Source organism: Nyctibius grandis, chromosome 6 (genome assembly GCF_013368605.1).
Source record: "Nyctibius grandis isolate bNycGra1 chromosome 6, bNycGra1.pri, whole genome shotgun sequence".
Classification (NCBI taxonomy): Eukaryota; Metazoa; Chordata; class Aves; order Nyctibiiformes; family Nyctibiidae; genus Nyctibius; species Nyctibius grandis.
In genome coordinates this window covers 44,205,380-44,227,862 of record NC_090663.1, presented here as the reverse complement: position 1 = coordinate 44,227,862, position 22,483 = coordinate 44,205,380, and the positions used below count along the sequence as shown (strand labels likewise).

General features: G+C 40.0%; 1 protein-coding gene across 1 annotated transcript in view; it reads left to right on the top strand.

Moving 5' to 3' along the window:
* The window catches only part of GALNTL6 (polypeptide N-acetylgalactosaminyltransferase like 6), a 565,706-nt gene that overhangs the window by 52,419 nt on the left and 490,804 nt on the right, over positions 1–22,483 (top strand). The gene's annotated exons all lie outside the window — the stretch shown is intronic.

The window sequence follows — 22,483 nt, the reverse complement described above, 5'->3', positions numbered from 1 at the left end:
ATTGGGTCATTTAGCTCTAACTCTGATATTTCAGGACCATACTGTGTAAACCTCACCTGAGTGGGAAGAGCCAAGACTGAAGTCTTCCCCAGACACATGACCGTGATCATCTGACCTTAAGGAAAGAAAGCACTGTTTCAGGCACAGCTGTGAATAACTGCGTGAGGCATCGTGACTATACATGTCATTTTGTAGCAGTGTGCATATATGGTATATGTCTTCCAAGGTAGTTGGAGAGAACACCATTGCACAAAATCTGTGATAGCAGCAACACTTGCTGAGTACCACTGAGTGTGATGGATGGTTTCCGTGAATGGAGTTCCCATCTTTGTGTCTTAATGAGGTTACCCTGCCAACAGTGAAATACGTACCCAACTACTCTAAAGTGACCACTAATACGCTGTGTTCATTCAAGTCAATGGAGATGACACAAAAGAATAGTTATTCATGTATGAGAGGGTTTGCATATCAAATATTTAATAGAAGGGTTGTTTTTTTTTCTGAGAAAATATTTATCCAAACTTGACATCTACTGAAGAAGGTTTCTGAACTCTGTCAAAGAATGAACCAGGAAGGAAAGAAATAATCATTGGCATATATTCAGGAGAGAGCAGAAAGCATAATGTAAACATATTCTGCATAGTGAGACACTGTCTACACTCAGATTCTAACTATATTAAAATATAGTTGGATAGCAAAATTTTCCTGGCATAGGTGTACTTAAAAAAAAAAAGAAAAAAAAGTGATTATGCAAAGTCTGGAAAAGGTTTTTTGGTACTAAAGTACCACAGTAAAATCTGATCTAATCAGACAAGGTAATTGGTGCCATAAGGCATATTGTCCAGACAAAAGCAAATCTACTCCAGAGGTGTTTACTAACTTAAGTATAATTTAAAAAGAAACCCCATACACACCACAGTTACCTAGTAAAATTTTAGAACTGTAAAGCCAACTTCTCATAAACTTTTCAGTATCAGTCCAATTTCTCTGATGTTATAATGTGTCCGCATGCCAAACAGCCAGTGGTTACCCAGATGGAAGCGTGCAGCTGTTCACTCTGTTGGTAGCAACCTTCAGCGGAGAGGCATTTCAGGTCTTCAGAGATGTTTGTTTCATGACCATGCTGTGTAAATATAAAGTGCAAAAGGCAGACCTCTAAGAAGAAAGGACTATCACAACCTTATAAAGTTCAAGAGTAAACTTTGGAAGTCATTGCTCCACCATTTTAAACCATTGTTTAATTATTTCATTAATTCAGTTAATTGAAATTATATTGGATTAATGTCTTAATAAATTTATTTAGTTCAATTTAGTGGAAAAAAATGGTGTGGAAAAAGCGTATCTAATTATTAGTGAATGCCTAGTACTGCAGTTAAAATCCTCTTTTCAAATAGAATATGTTTTATGTCTTAAAACAAGTTTTAATCTCAAGAATATTACCCCCTCTCCTGACACAGGATAGAGTTGTTCTTGTCATTTCTTAGATCTGTCATTTTTATAACTAGGTAACTTTAATAGACTTTAACATTTTTGTTCTAAACTGATGCATATGCATATCAGCCATCTTCCTAAAATGTCTGAAGCATCAAGAACATCAGCATTGAAATACCAGGGACAGTTTCCTGTATAAAGTATGAATCTTTACAGTCCTTTCAAATGTAGGCTTTTAAATTATTCATAATGCTTATTTGATATTATAAACTATTGACTGGAAAAGCACAACTCAGGGAAAATTTTTCAAAAGTTTTTATGAATCACCCTATTCTATGTACACATATATTTCTGAATGTACCTTCAGGGGTAAAAATATTTGGTGTTTTCTAACCTCTTCTGAAATTGGAATTACGAGCAAGTATTGCACTAAGCTATTGCTTTTGCTCACAAGAACGTTACATTTTAAAAAGGCTACCCGTGCTTAAATGGAAGTAACTTATATCCCTTATTCAGAGGTGATTTAAACATGTAAGATCCACATCCTTAGAGAACTAAATCTTTATTTTTAAGTTTAACTTGGGAGCCTAACTCCTGTAAGGATCTGAACAGTGGAAAACAAGGTCTTGCATAAGCCAGTAGGACTTACCATTCTAAGTGATTCCTTTTCTGAAAGATACTTTTTTTTTTCATAATTCTAAACAACTTGAAAGTACATATGAAGTATTGTTAATTTCACTGTTCCCACAATTTTATAGGGCTCCATTTCACCCTGCTTTCCTAGGAGAGAATAATTGAATAAAAAAAAAAAACCTGAATAAAATAGCTACCCTTCACAGAAGTGTGTGTATCATTCTTGCTAGATTGACCTTTTTAGTCTTTGTGCATCTTTAATACAAATGAAGCCTGTTCTTCTGGAGGGTTTCCAGCTGTGACACAGCAGCATGAAAACATTTACATTAAGATTTTATAAAGTCAATATATATTCATATATTTTATAAGTAAATATAAATTTAATATATTTTACATAAATAGTAGAAATTTATTTTTATCTTCTCAAAATTTACTGAAAGATTTAGTTTGTTTGGTAGCTCATAAACAATGGAAGCTGTGCAAATCTGAAATCATGTTAATAACTCATTAATTTCTGAAGTAATTTTTTTGCAGATCTTGTTAATAAATGGTTAATAAAGTATGTTAAAAGATCTCATCATTCTCTGTTAGCTAACTGTGTAAAACTGTGCCATGCATTTTACAGCATGACAATTTAAATTATGAATTCCATCTGTTGATTGCCAATTATTGCTAAAATGTTTCTTTATAGCCATTTATTTCTTCCATTTCTAATTTTCTCAAATTGCTGGGTTCTTGCAATGAATTTCATAGGAGCCTTAAATGCCACTTGGAACAGCTGTTCTTCCAGAGTACTGATTCTCCTTCTTGTAAGTTTAGCTTATTTTAGTCTCTGCTTAAATTTGTGTATGGCCCAGTCCCATTATTTTAAAGGAATATTGCAAACAGGACAACTTATAAATTAGAGAGTTCCCAAATGTGCCTTTTTTTTGAGAAAATAATAGAGAAATTAGATTATAATGTCTCTAATTGTTTGTAGATTGAATAAGCAGAAAAATAATTGTGATAAAGGTTTCATACTGCTGCCAACTTTTTTCACTAGGACAAGAACAGTGTGGTTGATGCCTTATAGGCAGGTGTACTGGATTTGATATTTAAGAAGCATTATTGCCAAATGAGGGCTAAGGTATAATGAGGGCATTACCTATGTTGTCTTTCGTTTCCAGTTATAGGATATTGTGTTCAATCATAATTGACAGTACTTTAAATTTAACCTGAGATTTCATTGCGTAAGTGGCAAAATCTTCACTAGACAAGAGACATCAAGCAGAGAAGGGTTTTGTGTTCTGTGTTCAGATACTTGTTTCTCATGTGCAGTTTTCTTAATTTTCAGTGGTAATAATTATCAGGTGAGAGAAAGGGGCCATCTTAGTTATTTGTAATGGGGATATATGTAATTAATTACGTGTCTGAGATGTACGTATTTAGTGTAGATATAACATATAATGCTCACATATTTTCATATGCATAGATGTAATTTCTTTCCTTAGTCATCTGTCACATCTCTGTACTACCCACACACGGTATGGTTGATAATATAGTATTTTCATAAGAAGGTAATTCAGTATAACCGATATTTGGCATAAGAAAATATGGTAATCAAAATGATAGAGTTTATGAATTACATTAACTACACATTTTATTATAAGATACACTTTACATTTTACATTTTATTATAATACACATTTTATGATTGTTACAAAGATTGTAGCTCCTGAAATAATCTAAATGTTGATTTGATACTGGTACTAAATTGCTCCTTACTTTTAGCTGACACAGTTATAGTTGTTACCTGTTCTATTGCCTGGTGGAAAAAGAATAAATAAAAATTGATGGGAATAAAAGATTCTCAGGCCCAGACTAAGTTTTGCATGTTGAGACTGCGGTTCCAGCGAAGTCAACAAGAATAACGTTGTGGTCTGGTAGCATGATAGCACCATGGATATAGTTTAGTAGAGACTCCTGAAAGAAATAAATCCAAAGATCTGAAGTGCCAGGTTACTTAGTAGGTAGCATAGCAAAGGGTCACAAACCTGTTGCTTAAAAGCCATCTGTGACTGATGAAGTTGAGTGTCAATACAGGAGACAGTGTGATACTCTTCATTATTTGAGTAGAGCACAACTATGTATGATGAATGTTTCCTGCTAACAGGAGACTGGGCTATTGCATTCCATCAGTTTTCGAGCAAGGATGCCATTATAGGCGTTTGTAAGTGAGGGGATGAACTCAGAATTTCTGTGTAAAGAATTAATGTTTTCTACTCTTTTGAATTATATTTGCATAGCTTTTTGTTTTCAGCAGAGGCAGAGTGTCTCTAGTCATGCACTATCGGCTTAATGAAATGCCCTCTGATGACTTCTCTCTTCTGTGAGGATTATATAAGAACATATTTTTAAGAATATATTTAAATTTCGGGGGTCCTGGTAAACAGTCTTCACTTTTTCTCACTGACTTCCACAGGAGTATTGCCAATGATCTATTGCCAGTGGATCCAACAAATACTTACTGTTCAAGAACTTTAAATTTAGATGTAATGATGTGAGATCACAGAATCACAGAATGTTAGGGATTGGAAGGGACCTTGAAAGATCATCTAGTCCAATCCCCCTGCCGGAGCAGGATTACCTAGATCATATCACACAGGAACGCGTCCAGGCGGGTTTTGAATGTCTCCAGAGAAGGAGACTCCACAACCTCTCTGTGCATGAGATGAAAACTGAGGAGCAAGCAGGGATGGAGCTTCTGCTCCTTGAACTATTTAACCAACAGGGTGGAAACTTGCTCTGGTGAAGTGTGAGTCTGCTTTAATCCCAGCTGTGCCCATTGGCTTTCACATCCTTGTTGATATGGCATAGGATTCTCACATTTCTAATCGGTGCGGCATTTGCACAGTGAGCCTGATGCTTCTGGCTTATCATGAGTGTGTTGGCACATAGTTGCTAGTTCAGTGTGGTCTGGGTTTGTAGGTTGAGCCTGGCAAGTTTGAGGAGTTGTGAGGGTGCTGGATTCAATATGCAGGTGTCAGTTTTTCTGCACAGTAAAATCATCGTGGATATGTTGGTCTCACTGTAAGCACACAGCTAGTCCTGTGCTTATGCTTCTGTAAGTTGTGGTTTTAGCTTCTTTACTCTGGACAAATTTCTGAGGGGGGAAAAAAAAAAAAAAGAGGACTGCGTATGGCAGTTATGACTTCAAACCCTTGAGTAGTTGCATATGTTTTTTGTATTGTGAGCAAAATGCTCCTTTGTTGCAGAAATTGTAGAATATCAAAGGAAAGTTGAGATGACTTGTGTCGAACTTTTTCTTTCAAAACAAAATTCTGAACTTTTTCAGTCTTCGCTCATGGCAAAATGTAGTTGAATGGGTTGTTTTATGACTCCAAGGATTAGCTGGCAGTCCACGATACTGAGTATTTCTGTTAAGTGAAGGCTTTTCCCATAAGAAGAAAATGTTTCTCATGCTGTCTCTAAATTTATGGGTAACTTTGTTTCCAGGTAGATTGCATAACAAAAAAAGCATAACAAAACAGTCTTTTGGAAGGTTTATGCATAGGGCTTTTTAAATGTATGCCAAGCATTAACGCATAAAGAATTAATGGGCACAGATATTTGAACTTTATGGAACCTGGAATATATTTGAAAGGAAATGATCATGAGAGTGATACAGCTTAGTGTCATCAGCATGACAGTGAAAGAGGAGAATGTAACAAACCATAATTTGCCTGTGGGGTGGGATGTAAAAAAAGCTGGCGGGGAGACATATGCTGGTTCTTTGGGCCTCTCCAGACGTCAGAGAAAAGAAAAAGAAACAGATGGGCAATAGATTGATATTTTTTTTTTTTCCTCCTTTCCCTCATCCCCATTAGTAAGCTCGATGGGGACTGATTGTGAAACTGATAAATCTGTGTAGGAGTTTCTCATATTCATTCATAAATAGTTAATCTTTTTATAAAGTTAGGTTCTCTAGTTAATTTTGTTTAAATTGTGCATTTGACATGATTTCATCAATCATCTGATAACATTGGACAGTGGCGGCAGCAGCGAAAAGCGGCAGCAGCAGCGAAAGCGGCGGCAGCGACTTGAGGTTAGTGCGGGGGCGAGGGCGACATCGGGCTTAACCGGGCGGTTTTTCGTACTCGGGGCCCCCCCTGAGCCCCCCGCGAGCATCAGCCCCGAGCTGCTTCCCTCTGACCCCGGACCCGGACCCGGAGGTTCCCGGCAACGAATCAGGAGAGGAGGGGGCGTAGCCGGAGGCACCGCGGGCGATTTAAACGCTCCACCCCCTGTTATCGTTGATAAAGAGCCCCCTGGAGGGCAGGGACTAGTCCCGGTCTCCCAGAGGGGAGAGACTCAGCAGTGCCTGGGTGAGTCAGCAGTGACTGAGTGTGTCCCAGGGCAGGAGAGGCTGCAGTTGTTTGCAGCTCGTTGGGGAGGGCACTGACTCCCTCCCAGTGCACAAGGCGAGGAAGGTGCCAAGGAGCTGTGAACCAGGGGTGCCACCAACAGGTATTTCCCAGTTCAGTGGAAGAACAATGGTATCTACCCGGTGGAAGAAGACCAAAATGGATGTGGGAACCCAGACAGAGCTCCCACGGAAGGAGGCGATGGTGCAGGTTGCGGGCTGCAGGGAATGCTACAGCGTCTCTGTGGTGTCAGGGGGCTGTGTGCGCTGTGAGCAAGTAGAAGATCTGCTTGGCCGAGCGGCACAGCTGCAAAGCCAGGTTGAAAGGCTTCAAGCCGAAGTAGAAAGGCTTAGGAGCATTCGGGAGGCTGAAATGGAGATAGACTGGTGGAGCCAGGCTCTGCCCTCCCTGCAACAAAAATGGGAGCACCTGCTGGAGAGCTCCCAGGATCGAGGGACCCCTGTACTCTGCCCCTCTCAGGTGGAAAACAATAACCTAGAGGAGAAGAGTGAGTGGAGACAAGTCTATGGCCGTGGCAAAAGGCGAGTGCCCTCCTTGCCTACCTTGCCTCCACAGGTGCCTCTGAGCAATAGATATGAAGCCCTAGTGGAATACAGCCGGTCCAATGGGGATGTGGTGGAGAGGCAACCTATATCAGAGGTCCCACCACAGTCAGAAAAACCTGACGGGCGTATAGCTACCTCCTCCATAAGGAAGAAGAGAAGAGTTTTAGTGGTTGGAGACTCCTTTCTAAAGGGATCTGAGGGCCCAATATGCAGAGCTGACCCCCATCACAGGGAGGTCTGCAGCCTGCCTGGAGCCCGAATCAGGGATATCACCAGGCAACTCCCCAACCTGGTGAAGGCCACAGACTACTACCCCCTGCTGATCTTCCAGACAGGTGGGGAAGAAGCTGCATCCCGTAGTCTGAGGGGGATGAAGAAAGACTACAAGGCCCTAGGACGGTTGGTGAAAGAGTCTGGGGCACAAGTTGTTTTCTCCTCCCTCCTTCCATTTTCAGGTGATGACATGGGATGGAACGGTAGGATTCTCTCTATTAACGCCTGGCTACGAGACTGGTGCTACAGGCAGGGCTTTGGGTTCTTTGATAATGGCTGGTTTTATAAGACACCAGGCGTGACAGTGATACATGGGAAAGGTTTATGTCGTAGGGGCAAAAGGGTTCTGGGACAGGAATTAGCAGGGCTCATTCGGAGAGCTTTAAACTAGATTCGAAGGGGGATGGGGTGGTAGCTGGGCTTGCACCACTGGGGCAATGCTCTAGTGTTGAGGTAGACCAGGAGGCCCCCCATCCCCCTGGGGTGAAATCAGGGGGTGAATCTGGGATGAAATCGGTGTGCCCAGCTCGCTCCCTGAAATGCCTGTACACCAATGCACGCAGCATGGGAAATAAGCAGGAGGAGTTAGAAATCCGTGTTCGGTCGGGGGGCTATGATCTAGTGGCAATTACAGAGACTTGGTGGGACGCCTCGCATGACTGGAATGTGGTCATGGATGGCTATGTCCTGTTCAGGAAAGACAGGCCGCTAAGGAGAGGTGGTGGAGTTGCTCTTTATGTGAGTGTGCAGCTAGAATGTATTGAGTTCTGTCCAGGGGCGGATCAGGAGCAAGTTGAGAGTTTGTGGGTGCGAATTAAGGGGCAGGCTGGCAGGGGTGATACTGTTGTGGGTGTCTATTACAGGCCACCGGATCAGGATGAGGAGGTTGATGAGGCCTTCTACAGGCAGCTGAGAGCAGTCTCGCAATTACAGGGCCTGGTTGTTGTGGGGGATTTCAACTACCCTGATATTTGCTGGGAGGCCTACTCAGCCAGCCATCCTCAGTCCAGGAGGTTCCTCCAGTGCATTGATGATAACTTTCTGATGCAAATGGTGGATGAGCCAACTAGGAGAGGAGCGCTGCTGGATCTTATCCTCACTAACAAGGAGGGTCTGGTTGAAGAGGTGAAGGTTGAGGGCAGCCTTGGTTGTAGCGACCATGAGATGGTAGAGTTCAGGATCTCATGTGGCAGGAACAGAATAGCTAGCAGAATCACAACCCTGAACTTCAGGAGGGCCAACTTTGGCCTTTTCAAGCAATTGCTAGGGGAAATCCCATGGGACAGGGTACTAGAAGGTAAGGGGGCCCAAGATAGTTGGTTAACGTTCAAGGACTGCTTCTTCCGAGCTCAAGATCAGAGCATCCCAACAGGTAGGAAGTCAAGGAAGGGTACCAGGAGACCTGCATGGTTGAACAGGGAACTGCTGGGCAAACTCAAGTGGAAGAGGAGGGTGTACAGATCGTGGAAGGAGGGGCTGGCCACTTGGGAGGAATATCAGTCTGTTGTCAGAGGATGTAGGGAGGCAACTAGGAAAGCTAAGGCCTCCTTGGAATTAAACCTTGCAAGAGAGGTCAAGGACAACAGAAAGGGCTTCTTCAAATACATTGCAGGTAAAGCCAACACTAGAGGCAATGTAGGCCCACTGATGAATGAGGTGGGGGTCCTGGAGACAGAGGATAAAAAGAAGGCGGAGTTACTGAATGCCTTCTTTGCCTCTGTCTATACTGTTGGAGGCTGTCCTGAGGAGCCCTGGACCCCTGCGTCCCCAGAAGAAGTCAGGATAGAGGAGGAATCTGTTTTGGTAGATGAGGGCTGGGTCAGGGACCAATTAAGCAACCTGGATGTCCATAAATCCATGGGCCCTGATGGGATGCACCCGCGGGTGCTGAGGGAGCTGGCGGAAGTCATTGCTAGGCCACTCTCCATCATCTTTGCTAAGTCGTGGGCAACGGGAGAGGTGCCTGAGGACTGGAGGAAAGCGAATGTCACTCCAGTCTTCAAAAAGGGCAAGAAGGAGGACCCGGGTAACTATAGACCGGTCAGCCTCACCTCCATCCCTGGAAAGGTGATGGAACAACTTGTTCTTGGTGCTGTCTCTAGGCACATCAAGGATAGGGGGATCATTAGGGGCACTCAGCATGGCTTCATCAAGGGGAAGTCTTGCTCAACCAACTTGATAGCCTTTTATGAGGACATAACCCGGTGGATAGATGATGGTAAAGCTGTGGATGTGGTCTATCTCGATTTCAGTAAAGCGTTTGACACAGTCTCCCACAGCATCCTCGCAGCTAAACTGGGGAAGTGTGGTCTGGATGATCGGGTAGTGAGGTGGATTGTGAACTGGCTGAAGGAAAGAAGCCAGAGAGTAGTGGTCAGCGGGACAGAGTCCAGTTGGAGGTCTGTGTCTAGCGGAGTCCCGCAAGGGTCGGTTCTGGGACCAGTTCTATTCAATATATTCATTAATGACTTGGATGAGGGATTAGAGTGCGCTGTCAGCAAGTTCGCTGATGACACAAAACTGGGAGGAGTGGCTGAGATGCCGGAAGGCTGCTCAGCCATTCAGAGAGACCTAGACAGGCTGGAGAGTTGGGCGGGGAGAAATTTAATGAAATATAACAAGGGCAAGTGTAGAGTCCTGCATCTGGGCAAGAACAACCCCATGTACCAGTACAAGTTGGGGACAGACCTGTTGGAGACCAGCGTAGGGGAAAGGGACCTGGGGGTCCTAGTGGACAGCAGGATGACCATGAGCCAGCAGTGTGCCCTTGTGGCCAAGAAGGCCACTGGCATCCTGGGGTGTATTAGAAGGGGTGTGGTCAGCAGGTCGAGAGAGGTTCTCCTCCCCCTCTACTCTGCCCTGGTGAGGCCGCATCTGGAGTATTGTGTCCAGTTCTGGGCCCCTCAGTTCAAGAAGGACAGGGAACTGCTAGAGAGAGTCCAGCGCAGAGCCACGAAGGTGATTAAGGGAGTGGAACATCTCCCTTATGAGGAGAGGCTGAGGGAGCTGGGTCTCTTTAGCTTAGAGAAGAGGAGACTGAGTGGTGACCTCATTAATGTTTATAAATATGTAAAGGGCAAGTGTCATGAGGATGGAGCCAGGCTCTTCTCAGTGACATCCCTTGACAGGACAAGGGGCAATGGGTGCAAGCTGGAGCACAGGAGGTTCCACTTAAATTTGAGGAAAAACTTCTTTACTGTAAGGGTGACTGAACACTGGAACAGGCTGCCCAGAGAGGTTGTGGAGTCTCCTTCTCTGGAGACATTCAAAACCCGCCTGGACGCGTTCCTGTGTGATATGGTCTAGGCAATCCTGCTCTGGCAGGGGGATTGGACTAGATGATCTTTCGAGGTCCCTTCCAATCCCTAACATTCTGTGATTCTGTGATTCTGTGATTCTGTGATTCTGTGAACTCTAATCAGCATCACTGTACTACACAAAAGAGATGTATCCTTAAAAAAACGAGGGTCTAGTCAGAATTGACAGTCACAGGAGGGGTTTTTGGATTATACAGTCTTTTAAATTTAAATGTCATCTCTGAGGGTTATTGAGCAGGGGAATAGCTTGTGCTTGACTTAGTGTATCTGTGATTCCACTGTGTATCCTCAGATTGTATTCTCTGGAGCTGAACAACTGTATCACTCTGTTTCTGAAAAGAGTAGAAATTGTGGCCATTTCTGACTTCAGGAGTAGTTCTTTCTCTTCATTTTAAAACATGCCTTTCTAATTCAGAGATGGAAAATATGAGGGAACATGGGATTGAAACATCAGGATCTCTTCCTGACTTGGATAATGACTTGCTGAACAAGTGACTCCTGAGCTTGATGAAGTTACACTGCTACATCTGTAGAAGAACGTGACAAAAAAATTAGTATTTTAGATAACTTCGGGATTACTCAGGTAGTTTCTTTCATCTGGTTGGAAGGGGGCAAAGAGGAATGAAAGACCTCCCTTCTAGCTTCCCAAGTGCTTGAGGGGATTCAGAGGAACATCATGCTGCCCCATTTCTGTTAAGGTGATCTGTGGCTTTAGAGGAGATATGCCTCATTGCTTTTCCTTTCGAAGCACAGCTGAGCTGAGGTCAACTCACTTTTGAAGCCTCATAGTTACCAAGAAGAACCCAAGCTCCTGTCTGCCTGATCTAGCCTTTTCTGACCACTGCTGAACACTCTTGCCCATCTATATGAATATGCATCTGCAAGTTGCCTTTGTGTAGTTATCTGTGTTTGTTGATTAAATGCATGTTAATATATTAACTGTCATGCAATAAGTTTGCTTGTTTTCCTTTGGTCTCTGCCCTTGCCCAATATTTGAAGAATTATTTCCATCAAGACCATACTAGTTTCCTGACCAGTTAAGTCAGTGCTGGACAGTAACTTTGCTTAAACATAATTGTATAGATAAATTTATCAAGAGTGTTTCCTTTCTTAAATATGGAATTTATTTCCCTAAAATTACATTTTGATTTAGGGTTAGAAGTCTTTGTTCCTGGGTTACTAATTGCTTTAGGTGTTAAGCTGAAAGTGAGAGCTCTGCCACTGTTATAAGAGGCATACCAAATTCATTGGGGAAAAGAAACTGGACATATGAAAAAATACAGATCTGTGGAAATAAGTCATTTAAGTGGAATGAGTTAGGTCCATATAATTTTCTAGCTATGAAAAATTCTAGGAATGAATCCCTTTGTTTTAAGTGTATTTTAGCATACAAAAAATATTATGGGGTAGATATTGGTTGTTTTAATTGATGTTTTTTTTTCATAGTTTGAAATTACTGGAGTTGGATTATACAATTAAAAGAAATTTAAACAAGTTCTATGAAACATTGTGGTATAATCCTTGAGCTTAGAAACATATTATATATATTATATTAAAATTGAAGACTTAAAAAATTAAGATAATTCCCTTAAAAAAAATATATGCACATTGTATGGCAGATTGTTGGGCATTTTTTAGATATTGTATGGCTGTGTCACTGAGTAATCTTTAAGAGGTATTGATGGTGAAGATAGGCAAGCAGTGTGTTGAAAGTAACTTTACCACACAGTCAAGTGTTCTCTCTCCATAGATTAATGCAAAGTATTTGATTAGGGAAAATTTCGTTTCTGTGGTGGATCACTTGTCTACATGTTGCTGAAACGGCCTTGTCCTTGGGCTTGTTCCATTCAGCCAGAGCTCTCAAAGTCATCAAGGTGGCTCATGGCAGCTTGCAAAACTGGGATTTTAAGTGCAAATCCAGATGACCTAAATTCCACCCAGGTCCCTACTTCATCTTTATTTCTTTATTAACTGCCTGTAAGCCTCCAGAGCCAAAGGTCTCAGGAGTATAAATAGAATTCAGACTATCTGGACCTGAGCTTTTGTCCTCAAGATAAAATGAGATTCATAGCATGTACAGATTGGTGTTGGTGTCCTTTAACTGGTGTTCCATATGCAAGTGAATTTCACCCTTTAAAAATGTATTAGTGTCTGTAGTTCTTAAAAGAGAGGTTTTCATCCTTAAGTTTTGGGTTTTCTTTAAATAACTCAATGCTAAACTTCTAGTAAGTAGGGAAAATTCAGCTTTCATCCAGTCTCGTGTCTTTTTTTGGTAAATAAGTAGACAAGCCTGAGAGAATATGGAAGCTGTGCCCAAGACAGATGGAGCACACTTAATAGGGAAACTTGGGATATCTGGTCTATCTACACATCACTTTCATAATTCCTTTATGTATTTTTTTTGTTTTTTGTGGAGAAGTTTGTGATAACCTGCTTTTAAGAAGTGTGTTCATCTTGAGTTGTCATGCCTGTGAATTCCTTCTTGAAAATAACAGAGAGGACTTGATATTCTGTTTTATATTTTAACTTCTAGTGATCTTTTGAAAGGAGCTTCGAGTCTTTCCCTTCTACACCAGGAGAAGACTATTTAGGGAAAAAAGCCCACACCTTTAAAAAAGTTTTGTTGAATATAATTCTGTCATCTCTTATTGGACAAATGAAAAAAAGACTTTTCATTCTTGATGGATAAAGTAATGTAGAATAAAGCAGTGTAGAATAAAAGAACACCATATTAGTTGCAAACTCCATTTAAATTCAATGTTTAATTGCAATAGGATCCTTTTTTTAATTATTATTATTTTACCCATGACAATTTTTATGATGAAAAAACAAACGCACAGAATAGGTACACTTTTCTTAATCATTTTTACCTAATTAGTCAATAAAAATTTAGTTTAATTGAAATTGGTAACAGTTTCTGCTAACTTTATGTGCTGTATTATTTATCATGAAGATGGTTTAGTATTTAACTTTGGTCTAGATGGCTCACATAACCTTTTTTCCTGTGGTTTTTTTTTTCTTTACCCCCTGAGATACTGCACTACCTCTGCTGGTTTTGTTACCTTTCACAGGATGCTTTGGAAAAGCCAGAACGGTTCCAGCTTTGCTTTGATATCACTTCACATTGCATGAAGGCGGCACTTCAGTTGCCAAAAGTGTCTCTTTCTTAGATCTTTCTGTCTGGAAACAATTTCTTGGGTTCAGAATTTTGCATCAAGAAAGTTTAGGGACAAGCACCTAGAAAGAAGAAATGATTGGGCCAGCTGAGTAGGAGGTAGACTCATCATTTCTGCTTTTTTCCCTCTCTATGCTCTTGTAGAACAAAACCCCAAGCAGTATCATTTTTTCCCCTGTAGAGTCTCTGTGTCTGTCCCTTCGTTTCAGTAGTTTATCTGTGTCCTTTTCTACAGGCTCAGTGAGTGGAAATGAGAATGTTGAATAAAGAGAAATGATGATGATGTCTTACATCACCTGAGAGATTAAAAAGGAACAATGGAAAAATGGAATATTCCCCTGTTTCTCCTCTTGCATCCTTACAGAAGAGCCAAGCAGAAATCAGTCCTATGCTAATATTTAATTTCCCTTTATGTTGTGGTGGATAGCAACAGATGTTTCTTGACTGAATACAGGTGGAAGGAAAAAATACTTTTTAAAATAAGCTTGCAGTAAATACTGCCTTAATCTGCATTCAGACTGCTGAAATTAGAGAAATGTCTTTTGCTATCATGTATCAACTGTGACAAAGTATGCCAGAATCTGTCCCAGAGATTCCTATGAATGGGGCTTTCATACCCAGTTATTTTTAAGAATATAGAGCTCTAAAAAGAGTAGTAATACAATTAGAAAACCATATTATTTCCCACTCCATCTTACAGAATGTCTCTCTGCTAAAGTGGGAAAACAAAGTGCTTATAAAGATGAATTACTGTATTTTGTACAAGCAGTAATGTGTAATACTAGGTATATATGCAGTGGATACTACAAGGAGATTACATGTAGGTACATAGAGGACTAGCAGGGAGACATGTCTTACCTTCCAAAGGTGCATGGGGGCTTTTTCCTGAAAATCGCCAGTAAAGATCTTTGTTCCTCAAATAGAAGTAAAAGGGAGTTTTGTGCCCAGTATCTGTGTAATCTTTGCTACAAGATCAGAGAAGGACAGAGTACAGAAATTCTAGCATGGTTAATAACCAAAGGGAAACATAATGAATTGACAGAAATAGTGTGGCCAGCAGGACTAGGGAAGTGATCACGCCCCTGTACTCGGCACTGGTGAGGCCACACCTCAAATACTGTGTTCATTTTTGGACCCCTCACTACAAGACAGACATTGAGGTGCTGGAGCAAGTCCAAAGGGCAACGAAACTGGTGAAGGGTCTGGAGAACAAGCCTTATGAGGAGCGGCTGAGGGAACTGGGGTTATTTAGCCTGGAGAAAAGGAGGCTGAGGGGAGACCTTATCGCTCTCTACAACTACCTGCAAGGAGGTTGTAGTGAGGTGGGTGTTTGTCTCTTCTCCCAGGTAACAAGCAGTAGGACGAGAGGAAATGGCCTCAAGTTGCACCAGGGGAGGTTTAGATTGGATATCAGGAAAAATTTCTTCACTGAAAGGGTTATCAAGCATTGGAACAGGCTGCCTAGGGAAGTGGTGGAGTCACCATCCCTGTAGGTATTTAAAAGATGTGTAGATGTGGTGCTTAGGGATATGGTTTAGTGGTGGACTTGGCAGTGTTAGGTTAATGGTTGGACTTGATGATCTTAATGGTCCTTTCCAACCAAAACGATTATATGATTCTATGACATCAAGGAAGCAAAGACAGATAATATGAATAAATTTGAATTGTTTTAAAACATAGGCCTAAAATGCTCTATTACTTGGAAATTGTTTAATCTATATTTGGACCTAACTTCTTCAAACTTAAATCTTGTTTTGCTTATACTTCGATACTAATGATATAGCAAGGTGGAAAATTTAAGCTTTGTTAATACAGTTGGATGATTAATTATAAATGGAAAGTGAATGATGATAAGTGTAGTTAATTAATCTCCAGTTATCTTTTCTACTATTATAATGCACTGTCTTTGCCTCGTAGTATGCCTGACAATAAAGGAATATTAATACATCCTCAGTGAATAGAGTTGAAAAATCATTCATATGCTTTTATTTTGCTATTGAATACTTGTTTCCAGACCAATCTGCTGCAGAAAGACAATTGCTGTGAATCAGCAGCTGCTATTATCACTAAATAGAGACTGTTACTTGCTCTGAAGATGGCATTTTCTAGTCTTCGTAAGATTACATAAGTGTTTTTCTGAACAGAATGAACAGTTATAATCTAGATATTTGGTGTTTTCATTTGGATCTTCCAGTCGCTTTCTCTTCTACTAGACCTATCATAATGCAGATGAAATCCATACAAATAACCAAATCAGAACAAGTTGATGGTTGATGAGAAGCTCAACATAGGACGACAATGCAGCCCAGAAGGCCAACTGTATCCTGGGCTGTGTCAAAAGAAGCGTGGCCAGCAGGTCGAGAGGAGGTGATTCTGCCCCTCGACTCTGCTCTTGTGAGACCCCACCTGGAATACTGTGTCCAGCTCTGGGGCCCTCAACATAAGAAGGACATGGAGCTGTTGGAACAAGTCCAGAGGAGGGCCACGAAGATGATGAGAGGGCTGGAGCACCTTTCCTATGAAGACAGGCTGAGGGAGTTGGGGTTGTTCAGCATGGAGAAGAGAAGGCTCTGGGGAGACATAGCAGCCTTCCAGTACCTGAAGGGGGCCTACAGGAAAGCGGGAGAGGGACTTTTTACAAGGGCAAGTAGTGACAGGATGAGGGGGAATGGTTTTAAACTGAAAGTGGGTAGATTTAGATTAGATATTAGGAAGAAATTCTGTACTGTGAGGATGGTGAGACACTGGAACATGTTGCCCAGAGAAGCTGTGGATGCCCCCTCCCTGGCAGTGTTTAAGGCCAGATTGGGTGGTGCTTTGAGCAACCTGGTCTAGTGGAAGGTGTTGCTGCCTGATGCAGGGGGTTGGAACTAGATGATCTTTAAGGTCCCTTCCAACCCAAACCATTCTATGATTCTAGGTCTTTTTCTTCAGCGGCTTGCATATAAGATCTGATCTCTCTCATCAAAGTCACTGGCTAAGCTTAGAGTTAAAAAGAAGAAGAGAAACAAATATGGAATATGACATTCATGTCTTTTATTGTTGTTTTAGTGAGTTTATTTCACAAAAAGATGCATGCTCTGTGCTCTCAGCTGGTGACAGCGTTCATAAAGAAGCTCCGGCTAAGACTCATATAATTGGAGCTTTTACAAGAGGATTTGCATTTCTCTCAGTGTGGCACCTGCACAATGACTAGTAGCAGGTAGAGAGAGCCCTGGGAAGGTTCGTGATCAATGGAGAGCAGCTGAACAAGACAGCCCAAAGCCAGTGGGCTTGCTAAAACCTTTCAAAGGCAAAATCTGTCCTGGATGGGAAACAGCTGGTAGATGAGACGTGTTGTTTGTATGAAGGTCTCTGGTTGTACAGATCTTCAAAGAAAAGGAAATACTCTGGAGGCAGAATGGTCGTGGAGAATTTTTTGGCACTATTTATGAGTTAACACTCATGAAAGGCTGGAGAAAATTAAAAGAAAATTAAATAAATTTATGGAATATTTTAGTAATGTGAGATAAGGGTAATATGTGAAATATTATTTAATGTTTCATAAGTCTAATGTGTAATAAAGCATAGATATTTTTAAATAATTAAATACATCATGTTTATTACAGTAATACTGAAGTATTAGTGGGGTATATGGTTCCATAGCTCTTTAGTCCCCATCACACCAGAACTGTAAACACAGTAGTATGCACAGAGAAAGATGAGGTGTATAGGCTATACAGTGTGCAATAGTGTGATTACTGCACATTTGAGGACTGTTGGCTCCCCAAGGAGACCAGAAAAGCTCATTATAAAATGTCACACAGAGATTTTTATGATAAGAGGCTGTGATCCATACTGATGATAAGGGAGCAAAATATCTCTCCCCTTATCTTCAAAGTACTTCCACAACGGATGTCAATAATATGGGTGATTACTATGTCACTTCAAATGAATGCTAAATAAACGTATGGCACAACTGAATATATTCATTCATTGTATTTTGAGAGAAATTATTTGATATTTTCAATATTAGCCTCAATTTTAGCTTGTCCCCTGTTGGTTAGCTAAGTCATGATATTATTTCTGCTTCTAGAAAGAACGTGTTCGTTCACAAACAGTTCAGGACGGAATCATGAGACGTTTCTGTAATTTGCTCTCTGCAGAATTTGAACTGCTACATTTTCATGGCTTGTTCACTGAGAACGTAAGTTATTTTATGGAACATAGGCACATTATATATTTTATGTGTACATATGCACATTAATTCCCCCTTAATTCTTGTACCTCTAAGTGTAGTGCTTTCTCTATTCACTTCACTGCTATTTTTGCAGAGCCAAGCCTGTAATTCTGATAAACGCTAATGTTGTAATGTAAGGCATAGTTTTTTGTCATTGGTTGTTTTTGTTAGTTTTGTTCCCCTCCTCCCAAATGTAGACGCACTGCAGAAAAAAAATAGAGCTGTAGATTTATTGTTTTTCTTGCTTGCTTTTTTCTTTCTCTTCCATTTTCCATTTCCCTAGCACTTCAGTCTCTATTACTTGTAGAATCAAAGGTTAATAGTTGACTGAAATTGGTTTACCTTTCCTAAGAAAAGAATTAATTTTTTTTCTTTTTTCTTTTTTTTTTTTTACTACTCCAACTTTCAGTGCCACTTGGGTAGGTTAACATTTCACAGTCCTGTTGTTCCTAAGCTCAAAGAAAAAGTTTTCTGAGCAAATTTTTTTCCAAAAAACAATAAAGTAAAAGAAAAAATGAAACAAAACCCTAGAATATATAGTAGATGACATATAATTTACAACTTGTATCTTTTTTTGAATATGATTCTTTGTGTGATTTTATTTGTATATATTTGCAAATGTGATACAGATAAATGCTGCATACATACCATGAACAATACAGGTATAGTGATTGCAAATGTTATTCTGAGAAGAGCAGGAAAGAATTAGTTATCTCCTTTTACCTTCACGCTCCCAGACTTACGTTCATTACTTTGAATAACCAAAAATTTAATGAAACCATTTTGACAAGCTGAAATAAACGATACTGTCTTACGCTGCCTGTTCTTTTGTTGTATCTCAAAACTTCTGCCTAACTAGGTCAGAAATTTCCTTCATTTTCACTGTCATTTCTCCATGCAGTAAAGTTCCTTTGTAGTCGGTGAGAATTTGAACAAAGAACAGCCGAAAGATCAGCCTCCCTCTGTAGAAAGATTTTGCATCATTGAAGCAAAATAGCTGAGGATGTGACTTACAGTGATTTACAGGTTTTGTTGGGTTATTTTGGTCTCAGGCAGCTCCACCAGACTGTTCAGTATAAATGAACGTACAATGTTTAGTAGTAATAAAACGGATGTAGGACTGTTATCAAAATGGACTGTATCAGAATAGAAGTTGTGTAGAACACCTTAGGCTAAGTGCGTTTTTGTTCTTTTGTAACTGCATATGCAAATATATATCCTCTCAATAAGTTTCTCTTCCTGCAGCTGTCTTTTTTTCCTTTATCTACAAATCATTAATGAAGCAAATGTCAAAATCCTGAGAACAAAGGCTTGTGTGGAAAAAATGCTGTGTATTATAAACGTGTACTGACATGATTTATGTATATTCACTGGGGAAAAATTTCTTTGTTTTTTTGAAGGAATAGCTTTTAAGCAATTTGTTTACCTACAGGAATAAATCAATAGATGCATTACGTCTATGAATAGATTTTGAAGTGTCCACCCGAACACAAAAAAATCCCATAGGTATTAAAAGCCATTATGTTCTGAAACTGTAACGTACCTCAAGCTTCTTACACAAGAAGTTCTTAATATAATCAGAGCTGTTCACTATAGTTACAAAAATATTCTTGATACTGAGGTGGGATTTAATTTAATTTAATAATTTAAATTTTAATTTAAAAATTCATTCATTTTTCCATGGAAGGTCTGTAAATGGTTGATGTTGCATTTATAGTTGTATAAAGTTTTTGGAAGCAAGTTTGTTTGTATAACTTTGGCTGAGTTTTGTGCATGTGTAAGCTAATATTCTTTAAAACATGAAGCCATACTTTGTATTTTATGAATGGTAAGTTCTTGCTATTCTCTTCCCCCCACGCCCATGTGTCTCTATGCTGCTTATCTATGATTACAAATCAAATCTGTGATTACAAAGCATACTGCACTACAATCAGTTTAAAGAGAGAAACCAAGATCAAGAGCTGTTGTAATTCAGAACCACCCCCCCCAGCATGTGTTGTTTTCCATTTAAGAATGCAAAATTAAACATTTTGATGTAACAAAACCAGAGCACTTCTCCTTAATACCCTGTGAATTAAGAAGCACCTCGTTACTGATTAGTTGTGATTGATCTGTTTGACTTCCCAGTAGTCATGAGCAACAGAGACATCTGCTGTCCTGGGCAGGTTTTCTGTGCACACACGCACGGGTGCAGGTGTGCACCTGATTCTGTGGATGGATTCCACTTGTGCTCTGGTGAAAAAAGTTATCTATTTTACTATCCTAAATGTACTGCTTGACTATCGTACCTTACACCTTCCCAGACTGCTTCCAAGAATGCTATAGAAATGCTTATGGGATTAGTTAGCAGCCAGCTATGTGACATTGGATTGCTGTTCTCTTAGCACTAGTCTGACTTTTTAGTGTCAGACTTACATATTAAGTTGTCTTGGTTTTGTTGACTGTCTGTGACTGTCAATATTTTAATGTGGGGTGTTAGAATATTTTGATGTACAGTTCATTAATAGAAAATGGTTATAAGAGGAGTAGTACCTGGTGTAGAAATATGTTAAAATTACTTGGTTTCCTCTGATTTTTTTTTTTAATCCTTACATATAAAAGCTACGTTGTTCCACACATATATGTCCTAGGCTATAACATGTCTTTCTCTACTCAGGAGATTCCTTGAATTATTATTGTGGAACTAATTTATTGGAAAAAGAAAATCAAGCTTCAAATTTATTCTTATTCCAGGTGAAATGCTATGCATAATCTTCAAGGATCTGAATCATCATTCTTTTTTCTTTTCCCTAAGACCTTGTAATATTTTGGTTTCCAAATCACAGATGACGGTGTCTTTTTATCACTAGCATTAGTTCTTTTTTGCAAAACAGGTTGCACAAGGTGAAGCAGAGTCATTATAGCAACTGTAAGTCCCTACATAGTAACAAAAGCTACTTTCATCTTGGGTATGATCTCATCTGGCAGACAAGATAGAGGAAGGAACAAGGCTCCTATATAGTGCTGAGTTGTGTTAACAAATTCCAGCTTGGAGTTAAAAGAAAGTGTAAATGTGTGTATTCATAAATGTCTTACATGTACTTTAGAAAGTGATTTAGGAACAAGTAACCTCCAAAATACAGTGCCATCTGCACACTCTGCAGACATGAAAGTGAAGAATCTTGTAAACATTTTATAAACTACAACACGTGCAGATTTCAACCTGTATTTAAGCTACACCACATTTTTTGCATAAATTTGCCCAAATAAAAGAAAAACCTTGTGCAACTTTTGAAAAAGTAGTGAGCTGGTCACTAATCCCTCTATTCCCTATTGTAAACACCAAAGATGCGACATTTTGTTTTAAATGTTTTCTCCCCCAAGCAATCTGGCAATTCTCCTCAAGAACAATTTTCCGGGGTTGCATAAGTATGGGCAGGTAGGTGTATTTTCCTTTAATTGCTCTGTAAAGAGTCTTTCCTCTAAAACATTGTGCAGAGCACTGAATAGAATGCCAGGGAACTGATTACAAAGATATCCATAAAAGAAAAATACCAGTCTTGTAATTCTGTATTGATTGCCTAAGCATTAGTGACTGCTGCACACTGTGTCTCATGAAATCACTGGATATGAAGTGTGACTAGTCTTTAAAAATTTTATTGACTTCAATCTGACAGTTTTATTCTCGCATTAGTAAATCGTCTCGAGAGTGCTGCCTTTTTCATGTGACTTGTCTAGAAATTCAGTTATCATTAACAGAACAAAGGCTACATTGCAGGCGTACCCTTAACAATAACTAAGAAAAATGTTATTTCCAAGTGCCTAAAACTGCAGAGGAGCCCATGTTCCTAGCTACTGAATAACTGAAAATGCTTTCTTGTAAATATTTCAATATTGTTTATGAGGGCAAATGAAATCACTTTCCCTTATTCTGCACACCCACACCCCAGGATCCATTTGTCATGTGGTTTCCAAATGACAAATAAGGGTATTTTTCATTGTTAGCATCAATTTGTGGCTGCAGACCAGGTTTCCTCCTATGATTCCCATTGATTTTCATTCTTGACCTTTGTTTACTTCTGTGGCTGCCAGTTGGGTATTTAAGCTCTGGTTCTTTCTGATGAACCAAAGGGCATAAGGTATGTCCATCCCTCTTTTCATTATGAAGGCTTAGCTCCTTTAAAAGTAGTGCCATTTGGGTTGTAGCAGCTTTCTTACCACTTATGCCATGGAAAGGTCTCCAGAAATGACAAAAATACTACTCCTGCTTTCCCTTCTCCCCTCTTTTTGTGGGTACCAGTCTCTCTCGGCTGACGGCAGAGTACCACCCACCCTGTTGCTGCTGGAGGAGGTAGAACTTTCACCACACAGCTTCCTGCTATCTCCCAGAGGTTTGTATTTTAATGTCAAGATGAAACTTGGTGATTTTGTACGGTAGAGAAAGGTCCAGATGAAAGCTATGATTTGTTTTTGTTTTTATTGATGGT